Source organism: Pleurodeles waltl, chromosome 8, assembly GCF_031143425.1.
Source record: "Pleurodeles waltl isolate 20211129_DDA chromosome 8, aPleWal1.hap1.20221129, whole genome shotgun sequence".
Lineage (NCBI taxonomy): Eukaryota > Metazoa > Chordata > Amphibia > Caudata > Salamandridae > Pleurodeles > Pleurodeles waltl.
Window position 1 is genome coordinate 1,524,542,103 of NC_090447.1, and position 19,031 is coordinate 1,524,561,133.

Consider the following 19,031-nt stretch of genomic DNA (forward strand, 5'->3'; position numbering starts at 1 on the left):
TGAGGATGCGGAGTATCAGCAGGTTGTTTCTTCATGCGTGGGCTTCCATATCTGTTTTTAGTTTTAATTTCAGCCAGTTGTTTACAATGTTTGGTTAGTTGGATGTCAATTCTCTCTGCTCGTTTGTCCATTCTCTCCTTTAGATGGTCTTCGCCAAGAGTCTTCAAACTGGGGGATTGGGCCTCCTATGGGGGCCCTAAAGTGATCCCAAGGGGTGGGTGCCAGGCACTGGCCAAAATAAGCCTCATGCTGATAACAGTGTTTTGTTTTAAGCAGAAAAAAGCAGCAGTAAACTACTTTCTAATGAGCCATCACTAATATATTTGATCATTTATATCCTGGCTGGGAGTAGGAGTCAAAAGGAAAGGGGGTTCCAAATATTCTTCAAAACTCTGGCCCCATTTCTAATAATCACACTGTGGATACTTTTAAATGTTAGTAATGCCTGCCTGACCAGAATAGTATATTTGGCAATCATGTATTTGATTGCATTTTTAAAACTGTAACAGAACTTAACTACAATGTTTAAATACATCTAGACATATGTAAACACTGTCAATTTAACAGAATAACTGTGAAAAATTCAGAAGGAGGCCTGATGATTTGTATTTCCATTGATGGAGTGTGGGTGGGGTGGCATTAACATGTTTGAAGACCGCTGTTCTATGCGCACAGTCTATAAGCCATTTTTCTATCTATGAGGGACAGGCCAGTGATCAGGTCCAGTAGTACAGCTCTAATACTGGCTGTGTCGGGCTGGCGTGAGGCTCAGAGAGTAACCGGTTGGTGGGCCCGCCTCACCCAGCAGACCCCGCTGTGGCACGGGAGATGGTTGGCGGAGGTCTCGGCCCTGGAAGGGTTTCAAAAATGGGACCTCACAGGAATCTCACTACTTGGGGATGTCTGGGAGGGGGTCGCATATGCAGTCCTTTGAGGAGCTTCAGCGGCATTATTTGCTTAATAGGACCCAGTTCCACAAATACCTGCAACTCCGGCATGCGTTACGTGTGTATAACCGGGCTGGTGAGCTCCTCCCCGAGTTCAGTCCCATGGAGGCAAAGGTACTGATGGGGGGCCTGGGTTGGGGGGGGGTGTCGTGGATCTACCACTCTCTAATTACCAACACAGCTCAGTCACAGTACAACCAATCTACGTTTGGAGGAGTGGTTGGGCCCCATGGATGAGGAGGACTGGATGGAGGGAAGAGCTGATGGCCCCTAGGACCCTGACCATGGCCACCTGTTTTCACGCCTTGCAGACATACTACCTACATACAGCATACCTCACGCCCATCAGACTGTATAAGACGGACCTCCGTTCCTGTGCTGACTGTCCCCGCTGCACTGACACTGACGCTGACTTTTACCACATGGTATGGACCTGACCAAGTATTGCCTCCTACTGGCAGGCAGTGGTGACTGAAATTACAAGGGTCTTGCAAGTGGAGGTGGCCGCAGCCCCATTGCCGCTCCTACTCGGGGTCATGGAGGGAGTGGGGTTTAGCAGAGCTGATCGGATTTTCCTCGGAGTGGCCTGTTTGGTGGCCAAAAGAGACATTGTGACTGACAGGAAAGCGGAGGCGGTGCCAACAATGGCCAAGTGGCACTGTGGAGTAGACTGGTGTGCCTAGCGGAAAAAACTTGTATATAAATCAAGAGGGTGCCCGACCAAATACAAGAGAGTGTGGGGGGAAGTGGGAGGCCACCTGGGGTGTGGGTTCTGGGATTGGGCCGTAAGGAGCTCAGTGTGGGGTGATCTGTCACCGTTAGTAATAATTACTGCTCAGCATGAGTCAGTGTTATCTGTGTCAAATGAACGATATTGCATGGCATCATGCTTGAGGGAGCGGGAGTGTGACCTACTTTGTGTTCGTTTTTGCAAAAAACAACAATAAAGTTCTTTATAAAAAAATAAAAAAATACTGCCTGTGTCCAGCTTGCCATTGAGGGATGTAACCCCCACCTCGTATCTGTTTTTCCATGCTTCATCACACCTATGTGCTTGTAGCACAGTTTGGACTAGCACTGATCTGATTTAACCATGTTTGGTTTCAGGCGATCCACTTGCTTCAGTGTCACATGAGATAAAACTCTGCTATCCCCAAACTGCATAGGGTGTTAGTGAGGTGTGGTTGTCATTTTCCTGTGACTAACGGGTTCATCAGTGTTAGGGCTTCCAAGTCCTCAGATTCTGGTTGCAATGGTCAAGTAAGATGATGCTCATTTGTGATATTTGAGAGCCACGCCATTATGATGGTGAATGTTGCAGGTCTGTGTTAATATTCTAAGGATGCAAGAAAGGAATGCTGTTCCAATGGAAATGTGAAGTTATCAGTTAGAACCAGAGAAGGGGCTGAATCACCAGATCAAAGGATCAGAGTGGTCAGAAGAAAGAGCCCTCACACACCCAAATGGGCATATTGCTTTATCATTGGCCTGCTCCTTGTTGAGCCAGTGCTGCAATGTCCAACGGGCCCCGCAGGGGGGTTCTTTATCAGAGATCTTCTGATGTTTTGCCACAATGATGAGTGTACTTGAGGGTATAGTGAGTGTAGGGTGGGGTGCTAGGTTGATTAAAACTGTCTAAGGGGTACCAAATTAATTTACATGAGGTGCTCACCTTGACAGAGATTTAAAGAAAAAAAAGGCTGTTGCAAGGTTTAATGGACCTCAACAGCTTCAAAATGAGAAACGTAGGGTCAACATTTTTCATGCCTTATGGCCTGACTGGATCTTTGGGATTTTTTCAGGACCAAGAGGTTAATCCCTACCCTACACCTAGTTTGGATTCAAAATCTGCAAGATGAGTGCCCCTAATCAGTGTGTGTGATCTATACCTGCTGCAGCATAGGACAGATGGGTTCCAATATTGTTGGAGATTCAGTATTGCCCCTTAGGGCTAGGTAGGGAACCACACTTAGCAGAGGAAAAAACTGGTCCCACATAGTGTCTTGCCCGCAACATACTATCCTCTGCCAGCCAGGAGCCCTCTTGCAGGGCCTGTTGGGCAGGGCAGTGCCAGCCGAATGCGAAGCAGCCTAATGATGAAAGCACATATTTACCCTCTCAAATTTCAGCAAGCTTGAAATGTAACCCACCTTGAGGTATTTAACACATCTGAAAATTACTGCAAGACTTAAATAGCTTTCATCTCATAATTTCATCCCATGTGTAATCAGGACTTTAAAAGATGGTCAGAACTAACTGATCCACTCATAACCAGGCTTTGAGTCTCTTATTGATACTGGTACTAAACACAACCCTCAAGAGCGGGGCAACATTGGGTTCAGCAGTTCAATCTCATTTTCACCTAGGTGAGTTATAATCCCTGTGGCCCACAGAGCCTCAACACTGTGGACACAGGCCCAGCAATGCACCATTACTCCGACAGGTAAAGTATGTAACAATACTCATTAGCACTTGCAACTAGTGGACAGATGCAACTCTGCTGTTGTCAGAATCTGGTTTTGTGACACACAGCATAAAGTGGGGCTCCGATGAGAATTCTGGAGTGGTCACGCCAATTCTTTCCTAGACACTATAGGACCCAGTGATAACCTAGTCCACCCTTGTTTTCGTAGCTGTGTTCTCATACATTTTGTCTCCCACCTTCAACAGGGCACAAAGATGCTGGCCAGTAGATGATGGTGATCTGTGCCACTGCCCAGGTCAGTGAAGTCCACCCAATCAGGCTGTCACCAGTGCAGGGCTCTGCCAGAGGGCCACTCAATGATGGCCCCTCTGCTGGAACACACATGGAGGTGTATTGCTGCCAAATGTAATTATTGCCTGGCCCTCTTCATTCCATTAGACCGCTCAGCCATCATGAGCAACTAGGGCAGGACTAGCTTGATGATCCCCATCTTTGCTCAGCTCTGCGGTCACGCCAAGTGACCTCCCTTTGCCTCAGCATCAGCAAGCACCAGTCACACTGAGACAGAGGTGATCCAGGGCCACCTGTCCATCCAGGCAGCAGATGTATTGCTTTCCAGAATCAGCAGAAAGCACACTACTTAGGTATGCCGTTGTTTGGTGTTTTTGAGCATGTAGGATGGAGGTGGATTTTAGACTCTGGCCACAGGAGCTTAGTGCAGTGTGGCCACCTTGGGCAGCAGCTCTCTGGCAACCCATCCCATTGCACAGATTTAACTTCTTGTGCTTTGGTTATGGTTACATAACACTGCCAATAACTAATTCACACAAGAGTACAGCATGACAAATCATACAATGGAAAGCTGCTTAGGGTAATTTGTTACCTATTAACTTTGCTGATGGATGAATAACTGACAATTTCCCAACCCGAAAGGCATGCCCCCCCCCCCACCCTTCCAGCATACACAACATATTACATCCTGTGCATCAACATACATATTTACATGATTAGGACTTTTTATTTAACATTTAGCAGTAGTTTCAAAGGCAATATTTCAGAGAAAAGGCCTCATCACCATGAAGTATTTGCTGAATAACAGCTTTCTTATTCAACAAATACAATGAAACAAAAATAATTTGTATATTATATTGGGTCTTCCACAGAGCTACCTTCTGTAGAGAGAGTAAAGCTCTCCAGTGTGGCAGATAGTTAACACGATCTCCTAACTGGACCCTCATTCGCAGCACAGAAATCAATGTCAACTGAGAGAAGACTGTATCAAGTTAGAATGGAAGTTCACGGTGTGAACAATGCATGGGCCCATACTTAGTTTAGCATTTTTCAAAGAAGGAGAAGGTTTAGGAAGTGCTATAAATTATCTACAGCTTTGAACAGCAAGTTATTTTTTTAAACAAAAAAGCACAATTATTTCCCCCATCCGAGGTGGGTTTGTTACAGTCCAGTCTGTTGAACTTGGAAAGTGAATGCTGCTTCTCCATAGGTTTATCAGGAATAAAGGAATGAGTTTATGTCTCCAAAAGCATTTGTGTGTCAGAGAGTGCACTACAGATCAAATGCTATGAAGGTAAAAACTGCTGTTTAATAAGAGTAAAATGTATTAACATGAAGTCCTTTAAGCAGTATTGCCCAACAAAGCAGAAAGTAGACAATATCTATGCTAAAGTGTAATCTTTGCACAAAAGTAGGGAAAAATGTTCTAAACTGGATTGTTATTTTCAGATATGACAAGATTGCCAACAGTAAGTGAAATCAAACATTGAAAAAAAGTTTTAAAAAATGCATTTTGAATTATTATCTTCTGTTAAATATAAATAGTGGGATGAGGATGGCCAGATGAATCAATGCCATGGGAATGCTGCTTGACAGGTCTGGATTTCATTTATTATATTAGTACATTGCAGGTATTGTAATCATGGTTCTTTTTTTAATAGAAACTAACAGATCATTAAAAAAAAGGTTTTTAAAAGAAAGTCTAAGACTTGAAAAGTTGTTGCGAGATGGTGTTATATGATTACACTACACATCATAATTACTAAAAATAAAGAAATAATATACATAAAAAGATTGATATCTATCCTGTCCTTAACATATTGTACTCTTCTATTTGCAAGCATACAACATTCCCAGATCGGAGCAATGAAAGAACATCATACTTTTATAGAAAAAAAGCAAATAACATAGCATCCTGTCATATGCTCCTATACTGATATTGAGGGATTCTGGACACATTTCATGGGCCCACTGAAATATGGGTTTTATCTGCAAGTGGACAGCCTCAACTCAGTCTACAGAGCTTTACTATTGTCTTTTGTTGGTTCAATATTCTATTCTTGAAATTTTATATCTGCCCATTCTTATACTATTGAATTAATGCGGAGAACAGCATTAAAAATATCTCCCTTATGCAGACTCCACTTCGTTTTTAGTAAACATTCCCATTTGGAAACAATACATTTTTCAACCCGACTGCCACAAAAAACATCATGTAATATAACAAATGCAAAGTAGCTAATATTCATGACATGACCCTACATTCCCATCTAAGGGATCTGGTATCAGTTACAAACCACATGGCCTTTGGCCTTGTGATTTATGATATCATCAAAACCTTAAGATGGAAATACAGGACCATAATACATGGTTACCTATTATTATCCTACAAAGAATAACAAAGGTTATACACTAAAATATACCTGTACCTCAATGTTTACATAATTCATTAAGACATCCACCATCCCCACGCGCATGGATGGAATAGAAAAATGTGCCTTATAGTTAACAATGTCAAAGATTACCAATATTCTCAATAATAAGATTGAAGAGCTATCTCACCCTACAACATGCACAAGGCAATTTCCACAGTGGCAGGTTTATTTCAACATATTGTGTTTCCCCAAAGCTAGAAAGTGCACAGACACTGGCAAGTTTCTTCATAACCCTTACAATTCTGCATGCTTAAAAGTAAATGAAACCCTGCCACATTTACTGTAGCCAAATGTATTTTCTTCAATGTGTTGCCAACAACAATTTTATCATTTCATGACAGGTCAAAACACACCCTATTTGATGTTTATTTATGAGTTTCCCTGTGTATATTTGCTGATGCACATGTAGTTGTAAAAAACATTAAAGCTCTTTCCACATCCATTACAACAAAATGTTATTTTTGCTTTTGTGTGTTCACTAATTGACCACTATGCATAATAAACCATGCAAGATCTTCCTTCATTTACTGCATCTGTGGAATTGCAGGAGGTGTCTTATACTTTATGAATGATGGAACCATATTACATATTTTATGTTTTTCCTATGTATGATTGAAGGTGGCATTTTAGGTATGCTGAGCTAGGAAAGCCCATTCTACCTTCACTGCAACTGTATGTTTTTTCTTCTGTATGCCTTCAAAGCTGGATGGTTAGGACTGATGTTTGAGTAAAGCTCTTTAAACATTCACTGCTTGTGTGAGTTTTTTCTGTTTGTGTGTTAAGGTGCAGAGCATTTAGGCACATGGATTTACTGAAGCTCTTTCAACATTTACTGCATTTATATATGTTTTCTTCTGTATGCCATTACAGATGGATGGTTAGGTTTGATGATTGAGTGCAGTTCTTTTCACATTCTCTAAATATGTATATTTTTCCCATGTGTGTTTGATGGTGGCTCTTTGGAAGTGTGGATTTACTAAAGCTCTTTCCACAATCACTGCAAGTGTATGGTTTCTCTGCTACATGCTTTTGCAGATGGATGGTTAGGACTGATGCTCAAGTGAAGACATTTCCACATTCACTCCATGTGTATGGTTTTTCCCATGTGCATGTGCTAGTGGACCTTTATACTTGGTAAATGAATAAAGTTCATTCCAAATTCACTGCATGTGTAGTTTTTCTCCTGTGTGTTAGCTGGTGGCTCCTTAGATGCGTAGATCTACTAAAGCTCTTTCCACATTCACTGCATGTGTGTGGCTTTTCTCCAGTATGCCATTGCAGATGGCTGGTTAGGTGTGCTGCTTGAGTAAAGCTCTTTCCACATTCGCTACAAGTGTATGGTTTTTCTCCTGTGTGCCATCGCAGATGGACGGCTAGGCCTGATGCTTCAGTAAAGCTCTTTCCACATTCGCTGCATGTGAATGGTTTTTCTCCTGTATGCCTTCGCAGATGGATTGTTAGGTGTGATGCGTGAGTAAAGCTCTTTCCACATTCACTGCATGTGTATGGTTTTTCCCCTGTGTGTGTTAGCTCGTGGCTCTTCAGATACGTAGATCTACTAAAGCTCTTTCCACATTCACTGCATGTGTATGGCTTTTCCCCTGTGTGCGATAGCTCATGTCTCTTTAGATACGCAGATCTACTAAAGCTTTGTCCGCATTCACTGCAAGTGTAAGGTTTTTCCCGTGTGCATTCGCTTGTGCTTCTTTAAAGTCGATAAAGAAATAAAGCTCTTTTCACATTCACTGCAAGTGTATGGTTTTTCTCCTGTATGCCATCGCAGATGGATGGTTAGGCCTGATGCTTCAGTAAAGCTCTTTCCACATTCACTGCATGTGTATGGTTTTTCTCCTGTGTGTGTTAGCTGGTGGCTCTTTAGGTACGTAGATGTACTAAAGCTCTTTCCACATTCACTGCAAGTGTAAGGTTTTTCCCCTGTGTGCCCGCGCTCGTGCTTCTTTAAAGCTGATGCTGCCATAAAGCTTTTTCCACATTCACTGCACATGTAAGGTTTTTCCCCTGTGTGCATTCGCTGGTGCTTCCTTGCAGCTGATGCTTCTGTAAAGCTCTTTCCACATTCACTGCAAGAGTAAGGTTTTTCCCCTGAGTGCATTCGCTGGTGCTTCTTTACAGCTGATGCTTCTGTAAAGCTCTTTCCACATTCACTGCAAGTGTAAGGTTTTTCCCCTGTGTGTGTTAGCTGGTGGCTCTTCAGATGTGTAGATGTATGAAAGCTCTTTCCACAGTCACTGCAAGTATAAGGTTTTTCCCCTGTGTGAATACGCTGGTGGATCTTTACAGTTGATAAACGAGTAAAGCTCTTTCCACATTCACCGCAAGTGTAAGGTTTTTCCCCTGTGTGTGTTAGCTGGTGGCTCTTCAGATGTGTAGATGTATGAAAGCTCTTTCCACAGTCACTGCAAGTATAAGGTTTTTCCCCTGTGTGAATACGCTGGTGGATCTTTACAGTTGATAAACGAGTAAAGCTCTTTCCACATTCACTGCATGTATATGCTTTCTCTCCTGTATGCCATTGCAAATGGGTGGTTAGGTCTGATGCACAAGTAAAGACCTTTCCACATTCACTGCAGGTGTATGCTTTTTCTTCTGTGTGTGTTCGCTGATGGAATGTTAGGTTTGCTGCAAGACTAAAGCTCTTGCCATTTTTACTGTATGTGTCTGTGTTTTCTGCTGTCTGTGTTCGATATTTGCCCCACAGAGCTGATGACTCATTATAAGTCATCTTTCATTCATTACAGCTAAATACATTTTCTGTTGATTTTTTACTGGTGGCAGTGTAGGGGTGATGAGTGATTAAAACCCTTCTCACAAACACAGAACCTTTATGCTATTTCTTCTGTTTTTGTTTGTTAATGAACCCTTAGTTGCGATGGCTGATGAACACTCTTGCCACATTCACTCTGTCCTCATGGGTCCCGCCCCGTGCAAGCTTGGTGATGCTACTTTAGTACTAAGGGGAAGCCAAAGCTCCTGTTACATTGTAAGTTTCACTAGACATGTTTAGTATTTGCAGTGTATCTGTTCTTAATAATGTTGAATAGTTACTGGAATTCTTGCAAGACTGATATCATATGTATGATCTTTCTATCAGGAGCTGTGTCTTAAACCTGCATTAAGAACTTTCTAGCATGTGTGCAGAGAACTAAACTCACAGCTTATCTAAATAGTCTGTTTCTTGGACACTATTTATAAAATACACAAAGAACAAAACTCATTACCGAGGTGTTATATTCTAGAATAATGTTCTGCATTGCAAGTAACATTGTGTTCTTTGAACTTTCAGATGTATACTTCACAATTCCTGGTTTGTATACCTATGGTCTATTTCTACAGACTGACTGGCCCAGTCAAAACAGTGATTATGATGGACTAACACCACAGCATTGATATTATCATGTCAGAGAGAGGAGCACTGTTGTAACTACCTGATAATTATCTCAGTAAAATGGTGTTCTCTACCATGTTTTAATATTGGGTGTGTTCTGCTAGTGAAATTGTTGTGATTTTTATTTATTTGGATGCTTTAGGACCACCAGCATGGATATCCTCGGCTTCTTGAAGCAGCTGGATTGCACTTGATGTTCTTAAAGGATACGTCTGGTCATGTACAAGATTCTCTACCTCTTACGGAAGTTGTTCTATTTCGAATTACTGTTTGGCATCATTTCTGGTTCTTCTTGAGTATCAGATAGCTTTCCAATATTGTCATATTTTCTTCATTACTCTGCATCTTATTATGTGTTCAGGAATCTCCTCTACGGGGATAAAAAAAAAGTACTTGTAATGTCCAAATCTATACGCAGGAAAGTATACACCATATATCTGTTGAAATGTTAAAAAAAAAGTAACACTTGAATAAATTCCAGCCACTGGTAATTACTGTAGGTAGCAATGCAGTCCATCTTTTTAGTGGACAGTGCCACTACAAACAATGATCATTCTTATGGAAATTGGCATTGATCCTGCTAAAAACAAAAAAAAACAAAAAACAACCCAATATATATCCGAGTCCACATTCACCTGAATAGAAACACAAGCAACAACACATAATGGTAATGACCTCGTTGGTCTTGGTCAGTGAGTTGTGGCTTAAGTCCTATGGCACAGCAAGACAATTAATCACTACATTTCACTTCATAATGTCCATAGTTTAGGAACAAATAATGTTACAATAAAAACAAAACACAACTAAGGTGTTTGAAAAACAGAGTGATTTTCAGGACAAAACCAAATCTTAGAGGGTAAATGAGAATTGGGTGGCATGTTAAAGTATATGGCGTCTCTACGTTCACAGACAATGACAGTGGCCAGGCAATGTCTATATCAGGGGTCCCCAACCCTTTCTGTAGTGAGAGCTACTTCTGATCAGTGAAAATCATCGTGAGGTACCAAAGGCTAAATAATTTGCACATTATTACCAGAAACCTTCAAGCCCAGCGTTATTGACTTTATGCCTAATCTCCATAGAGCCAGATGCTGTGGTTTAAACAAATACTTTGACTAGGGGCACTATGACAGGGCTGTCGTGTGTCGGTGAGAGCTTTGGGAATGTATGAACACGTGCATATGAATGGGATATAAGTGTATGGATATCCGAGATCCTATGTTGTATGCACTTTTGGCACAGACATACCTTTCACCATATGTGGCACCGTTACATGTAGAACACAAATAAAAAAAACGTTTTTTTTTTTTTTTTTTTTTAAATTGGAAAAATTTGAAGTGCTAAAATGTTCATATGTGGAACATTTTCTGCACTTTAACTTTCTCTCATTTAAAAATGACTATTTCTCGGTTATAAATAGGACAGTGTTCTACTGGATGCTGGAAGCAAGAGGCCTGCTGTTGGTAAATGCAACACTTTGAAAAAAGGTTTGAGAAAATTAAAATTAAGTTACCTTAATGATTCATTTTAACATTCTCAGAATTAAAAGCATTGAGAAACATCATTTGGTTCTCACCTCCAATATTGAGTTGACAAGGATTTTATTTAAGAGTTCAATACCCTTTTTACCTCTCTGCCCTGCGTCATAAATCTGACTCCAACACTGAACATTATCAGACCCTGCTATCTGCAGCCTGAGGATAATAAATTAAGCTAAACACAGCCTTCCCTTAACTTTAAAAGTAAAAATGAGATCCTGTGCTTTTTTTTAAATGAACTCCAGGCTGTGAGCTACTCTTTGGGGATCTGTGAGATACTGGTAGCTAGTGCAGGACTAGTTGGAGAAACCTGGTCTATATCACCACAAAGCACTATTAGAGGGGCTGCCACATTTCAGTGTTGTAATGTTTCCCACTGGACGCACAGAGATTGGCCATGTTTTCAACAATGGGGCATTTATTATCTTCATCACTAACAGTTTAGAGGGAGGGCAGTTCTCGGTGTTTGCAACCTTACCCTAGGCAACTAAGATGACGTGCAAATTTCTGTCAAAACAGTCCACAGTCTTAAACAAAGTGCTGTCAGCCGTATAAAGTGCCATTAGATTTTGGAATTATACATACAATGCTGAGGACCGATAGGCAGCAACCAGATTGGCTAATTAAGTCCAAGTAATATGTTTAAGACTAACAGAAGCTGACTTCACCAAGTTTAAACAAGTTCTGGACATGCTAGATTTAAAATGACACACAGTATACTTGGCTTACAAGTAGTTCCATGAGATATACCTCTACCAGGTATGGAAATCACAGAGCAGGTTATTATCCACATATTATAGTCCTGCTGGTTACTAGCACTCTACTGAGAGATAACAGTAAAGTTATTGAAAGGAGTAAAAAGTGACAATAACAATTTCTGTATTTATCCTGCTATCAGGTAGGAGAAGAAGAGCCATGCACGGGTTAGACTGATCAGGCTCAGCAAGGGGCTTAAAGCTGCTGCTCATTGGAGTGTTGCTGAAAAAGACTTACATGAAGCACACAGGAAATTACACTACACTTACTGAGCACCTGGGAAAATGATCCAAAATGCTGTGTATGGCTAAGAAAAGTTGTGTTTCTGAAAGACAACAGAGCTTGGTTACATTTTTTCGAGTGTTTCTATAGATTACTCTTGTAGAAAATGAGTAACTGATTTGGACCTATTACACTTTGTAAGTATGTATTGGGCTATAATTGATGTTTTGTTGGTTTGGTAGATCAACCACTTCATACTATGATTGTTGCTTGTACACATCATTAAAACGTAATACAAACAAACCTCTCAATGCACCAGAAATTGGGAGCTTAGAATTCATAAAACAAATCTCAGAATACTTAAAGAAACTTATAGCATGTTAAGGTAACACAGCACCTTCTAACTGGTGAATTCAGTGCAACTAAAACTATTGCCTAGAAAATCTATTGCTAACTGTGTACGTTTTCAACTCAACCTACAGCTTTATTTAAAGCTACTCACAAAAACAGCAGCAGCTGGTGAGAGAAGGTATGAATCTGAAAATATTCAACAACTAACCACAATGACACCACAGGCACTTGTCACCATACAAACCAAAGGCAGCATACTACATTTGAATAGTAACCTGCAAACCCAGCAGCACCGACACAACCAGCTCCAACCACAAACCAAACATATCCTAAAATGCATGGGCTGATGTGAGGTTCAAGATGCAACCCTCCAAGACACGCGCTGAGACACATGGCAACAGGGCAGATGGCAACAGACAGCAATTTAGGGACACAATACGTTTGAGATGGAAACACAAAAAAGCAAAAGTACAAATAGCAGTACTGCAATAAGCATTGAGTGGCAGGCGCTGTTTTAAGATTAGGTAACAAGAACCCTCAACTGGGAAACAATGCAATGGCATATTCATTATACTCTGCATTAAAAGGCAGTTTAATAGCTTTAAGCCACACTGTAGAAAACCCTCAAACTTATCACTCACATCACGTGCCAGTTTTTCTTATGATACACCCAGTATTCCCTGCTCCTAGTCATATGGCAGTCAATATTAAGATGTGTCCATGCAATGCATCATACTGCTGGCGTGTGGAGTTATTTACAGAAAATGCTAGTGTAATCTACCCGGCCTATAAAGAAATTCACTTCTCAAAACTACTCCTAAAATAAATTCTATGCTTGAGCAAAACATCGTAAATAGATTTCTTTTTTGTTTTAATAAAACTTGCACAAATGAACTGCTTTGCAGCAATGCTAAAATACGATGTTTTGTCTGTACAACCATACTAACACATAACATAAATGCTCAGTAATATGAAATTTCAGGTGTAAGTCTGTCTGAAAGAATTATTTGCATCACAACCCAAAAATGGTTGCATGAAAATACTCCTATACCACCCATGGACCACCCCTGGAAGCAAAGTAGCACACATAGCTACTTTTCATCACTTTGGCCATGAAAATCCTAAATTGCTTCAAAGTAAATACCACCAAAACGCCTTGCGCCAGGTTTGCATAACACAAACCAGACGGAGGGCAGATCACCCCACTCTCGAGGAATCGGTGGGTCGAAGAGTGCGTTCTGTGCTGGGTGGCTGGCAGCCCCATGAGACTAACTGGAAAGTAAAAAAAAGCAATAATACCATGGTGCATGGCCAATTAGCAGAGTGTTGACGCACTTGTTCTGGGTCTTGAATTGGCCCCAGAGTTGTCAGACAGGCTAGCATTACATGCTGATGAGATCAAGACATTCCTTGAAGAACCTCAGCAGTCAGGACCCCGGGTCCTTCAAATCCTAGGAAAATTCTGTGCATCATTTTCAACCAAGACAAATCCTCTGTGTATCTCACAGGATGCCCCCCTTCACTGCTAGAAAGGGCGGGCTGCTTTCAGGTCGTGACGGATTTAAATACCTTTGGTATACATTACAGAGGATGTGCAGAGGGCCTGTGACAAACATTCAACCACAGCTGGATCACCTGACCAGAGACATTGGGGTCTGGTCAGCACTCCCTATCTTTCTTAGGGTACTCCTTAATCTTTGAGGTGGTAATGTATCCCAGCTTATTATACCAACTACAGAATTATCCCTCTATTATTCCCTGCTACCTATTCACTTGAATGGATGCTGCCTTGCAAGATTTTCCAGGGAACTACCAATCCTCCCCAGAATTGCTCTGGCAAAATGCTTCAAATCCACTATGGAGGTATAGCAGCTGTAGTGGCTTCATATCGTAGGGCATCCCATGTAATTATAAAGGAACGATGGATTTATATCTTGGACGACCCAGCATTTTGCCTCTGATAAACAGCTGATGTGGAGGACAGAAGTATCCCACCGACTTTATGGGAAAAAGACCCCTTCTCTCTCTCTGGCCACGAGAGTGGTGTTTCAGGTTTGGAATGGAGTTATTAGATGTTTGGATGCGTCGTATGACAAGATATTGCGTTATTGCCTGGGGCAGATCTCTGCGTTACAGGGACTCCGGTGGTGGGACGCAATATCAACGTTGGGGGATGTCATGTCGAGTTACATTGAAATCAGTCACAGAGTTCAATAGTGAATATAACCTTGATTATAGTCAATTCCTTTCATTTCTGTAGTTCCTGTGTGCTCTTATTCCTCACATAAAAGACATGGATGAGTTCCCCAACTATTGCATGAGGGAGGGTAAAGTTTTATTGGAGAAATTGAGGTCATAAGATCTCAGCAGTCTATAGCTATTTAGCAAATTTTTCACCTGTCTCTTTTGGCCACCTGTGGGAGGAGTGGAAATGGTAAATGGGCCCCCTGATGTTAGGTGACTGGAGGGAGGCAGGGGTGTCCCACTGGGAAGCGGTGACTGCGACACAGTTTAGGGCCATACAGCTGAAATACCTGCATAAGGCCTAATACATATGTGACGGGCTGTTGAAGATGGGATGCTCTCAGGACTGAACTGTCTGACATGCTCTGTTAAAAAAAGAGACCTTATGCATACTATTTGGACCTGTGAAAAGTTGACTCCCTTTTGGAAAGGGGTGCTCCTGTGCTGGGGGAGGGTGATTGGCTGGGCAGCTCTCTAAAAGTCCTAAGTGTAGGAAAGTACCATCTTTCCTGGACTGTTACCCCCATTTTTACTTGTGTGTCAGTTTGTTTTTGCCTATGTCACTGGGATCCTGCTAGCCAGGACCCCAGTATTCATAGTTTGTGGCCTATATGTGTGCCCTGTGTGGTGCCTAACTGTGTCACTGGGGCTCTGCTAGCCAGAAACTCGGTGCTTATGCTCTCTCTGCTTTTAAAATTGTCACTGCAGGTTAGTGACCATTTTTACCAATTCTGATTGGCACACTGGAACACCCTTATAATTCCCTAGTATATGGTATCTAGGTACACAGGGTATTGGTGTTCCAGGAGATCCCTATGGGCTGCAGCATTTCTTTTGCCACCCATAGGGAGCTCAGACAATTCTTACAGAGGACTTGCACTGCAGCCTGAGTGAAATAACGTCCACGTTATTTCACAGCCATTTTACACTGCACTTAAGTAACTTATAAGTCACCTACATGTCTAACCCTCACTTAGTGAAAGTTAGGTGCAAAGTTACTAAGTGTGAGGGCACCCTAGCACTAGCCAAGGTGCCCCCACATTGTTCAGGGCAATTTCCCCGGACTTTGTGAGTGCAGGGACACCATTACACGTGTGCACTACATATAGGTCAATACCTATATGTAGCTTCACAATGGTAACTCTGAATATGTAACATGTCTAAGATCATGGAATTGTCCCCCCATGCCAAATCTGGTATTGGGGAGCCACTTCCATGCATCCCCGGGGCTCCACTATGGACCCCGGGTACTGCAAAACTATCTCTCTGGGGTTTTCTCTGCAGCTACCGCTGCTCCCACCCCACAGACTGGGTCTGGGCATCCCAGTCCCAGGAAGGCAGAACAAAGGATTTCCTCAGAGAGGGTGTTACACCCTCTCCCTTTGGAAATGGGTGTTAAGGGCCTGAGAGGAGTAGCCTCTCCTGGCCTCTGGGAATGCTTGGAAGGGCACAGATGGTGCTCTCCTTGCATAAACCAGTCTACATCTGTTCAGGGATCCACCAGCCCCTGCTCTGGCACGAAACTGGACAAAGGAAAGGGGAGTGACCACTCCCCTGTCCATCACCACCCCAGGGGTGGTGCCCAGCGCTCCTTCAGGGTGTCCAAGACCTCTGCCATCTTGAATACTGAGGTGTGAGGGCACAATGGAGGCCTCTGAGTGGCCGGTGCCAGCAGGTGATGTCAGAGACCCCTCCTGATAGGTGCTTACATGGTTAGGTGGCCAATCCTCCTCTGAGGGCTATTTAGGGTCTTTCCTGTTGGTTTCTCGCCAGATAACGAATGCAAGAGCTCACCAGAGGTCCCCTGCATCTCCCTCTTCGACTTCTGCCAAGGATCGACTGCTGACTGCTCCAGGACGCCTTTAAAACCACAACAAAGTAGCAAGACGACTACCAACAACATTGTAGCGCCTAGCTTAATCCTGACGGCTTTCTCGACTGTTTCCTGGTGGTGCATGCTCTGAGGGCTGTCTGACTTCACCCTGCACTGCAAACCAAGAAGAAATCTCCCGTTGGTCGACGGAATCATCCCCCTGCTAACACAGGCACCAAACTTCTGCATCACCGGTCCTCTGGGTCCCCTCTCATCTTGACGAGCGTGGTCCCTGGAACACAGGAGCTGGATCCAAGTGACCCAGACAGTCCTGTGGTCCTCCTGTCCAAATTTGGTGGAAGTAAGTCCTTGCCTCCCCACGCCAGACAGTAATTCTGTGTACTGCGTGATCTGCAGCTGCTAGGGCTTCTATGCACTTTTGCAAGGAATCCTTAGTGCACAGCATAGCCCAGGTCCCCAGCACTCCACCCCGCATTGCTCAAGTCGCTGAGTTGACCACCGACTTCGTGGGACCCTCCTTTGTAGTGTTGAGATGACCGCCGTGCTCGGATTTCTTGAACGCTTGTTCAAGTGCTTCTGCGGGTGCTGCCTGCTTCTGCATGGGCTCTCTGTGCTGCTGAGTGCCCCCTCTGTCTTCTCCTCCAAGGGCCGACCTCCTGGTCCTTCCTGGGCCTGGGCAGCACCCATTTTGTTCAACCGCGACTCTTGCAGCTAGCAAGGCTTGTTTGCCGTCTTTCTGCCTGGAAACAACTGTGCATCCTACAGCACGCTGTGGGACATCTCCTGTGCAAAGGAGAAGTTCCTGGCATCTTCCGTTGTTGCAGAATCTTTAGCTTCTTTCACCCAGAGGCAGCCATTTTGCACCTTCATCCGGGGTTTAGTGGGCTCCTGCCCCCCCGGACACTTGCGTGACTCTTGGACTTGGTCCCCTTCCTTTGCAGGTCCTCAGGTCCAGGAATCCGTCTTCAGTGCTTTGCAGTCAGGTGTTGTCCTTGCAGAATTCCCTATCTTAACTTTACTGTCTTTCTGGGGTAGTACAGTAACTTTACTCTTACTTTTCAGGGTCTTGGGGAGGGGTATCTTGGACACCCCTAGTGTTTTGTTACACTCCCAGCGACCCTCAACACACTACACTAGGCCTGGGGTCCATTCGTGGTTCGCATTCCACTTTTGGAGTATATGGTTTGTGTTGCCCCTAGGCCTATTGTCTCCTATTGCATTCTATTGTGTCCTACAGTGTTTGCTCTATTTTTCTAACTGTTTACTTACCAGATTTTGGTTTGTGTGTATACTTTGTGTATTTTACTTACCTCATAAGGGAGTATATCCTCTGAGATATTTTTGGCACATTGTCACTAAAATAAAGTACCTTTATTTTTAGTAACTCTGAGTATTGTGATTCTTACAATATAGTGCTATATGATATAAGTGGTATAGTAGGAGCTTTGCATGTCTCCTAGTTCGGTCTAAGCTGCTCTGCTATAGCTAACTCTATCAGCCTAAGCTGCTAGAACACTACTAATAAGGGATAACCGGACCTGGCACAAGCTGGAAGTACCATCAGGTACCCACTATAAGCCAGGCCAGCCTCTTACACTAAGCTAGTCCTCCTGCACATTACAACTGAAACAGACAGCAACAGAAACAAACTGGCTTTGCTATGGTTGGGCCTGGTGGTGGCCAAGAGGGATATTGCCAAGGTATGGAAAGATGCTGAACTCCCTTTGGTGGAGGAGGGGGCAAGACCACTACAAGAATCATAAACGCCATGTCTATGGGGCTAGACTGTAACTACACACACATTATAAAATATGATTAGGCTGGTGCCTGTAGAGGAATATCCTCCTTGAGCCCTCTTGTGGTCAGTCCTGGACCATGTATACTGAAATAATGGCCTATGGAACCGGTAGACTTCTATGATGGCCGAGGGGGTGGGTCTTGGACTGTACAGGACACATCTGGAGATGATTGTTCAGGATGACCGAGCTGACCATCATCAGAAGACACAGTATGTATACACAATTCCATTATTTAGGAAATGTTTTATCTGTATCCATTGTTAAAAACTCAATTAAATGTATTGTTAAAAAAAACAAAGTCCACACGTCATGGTTACTGTTTTTAACTTAATAGCATGCAGGGGAGGTCAAAGGATGTTTTGACAGTGAGGAGTTACACAAAAGAAAACTGATCAAGATTGGGGGCCCCATTACGACCCTGGTGGTCTTAAGACCCCCAGGGCTGTGGTGGCGATTGGACTGCTGCATTTTAAATGGGGCGGAGATTCCATGGTCCGGGTGGTGGCCATGCCAGTCGATGGCCTGGCAGTGCCGGCAGTCTTAATCCGCCAGGGCAGCGCTGCAAGCAGCGCTGTATTGGGGATTGCGACCCATGTCTCTGCCAGCCTTTGCATGGCGTTCCGACCGTCATGCAAAGGCTGGGAGAAAAGGGATGTCGGGGCCCCATAGGAGCTCCTGCACTGGCCATGCACTTGGCATGGGCAGTGCAGGTGCCCCAATGGGCAGCCCTGTTGTGCTTTTCACTGCCTGGTTAAAGGGCAGTGAAAAGCACGACGGGTGCTG

The 19,031-nt window shown here is 43.3% G+C and overlaps 1 protein-coding gene and 1 pseudogene across 6 annotated transcripts in view; both read right to left on the reverse strand.

The window, feature by feature from the left end:
- Window positions 1-19,031, reverse strand: part of LOC138248900 (zinc finger protein 420-like) — a 461,504-nt gene that overhangs the window by 26,354 nt on the left and 416,119 nt on the right. For 3 of the 6 annotated variants that reach the window (XM_069202876.1, XM_069202877.1, XM_069202875.1), the window contains one exon: window positions 9,741-9,874. The exons of 2 other annotated variants lie outside the window; for them this stretch is intronic. The gene's annotated coding sequence lies outside the window, so the exon portion shown is untranslated. One more of the 6 variants, XM_069202881.1, reaches the window with a different exon arrangement.
- Window positions 4,402-9,538, reverse strand: LOC138248899 (zinc finger protein 420-like; annotated as a pseudogene).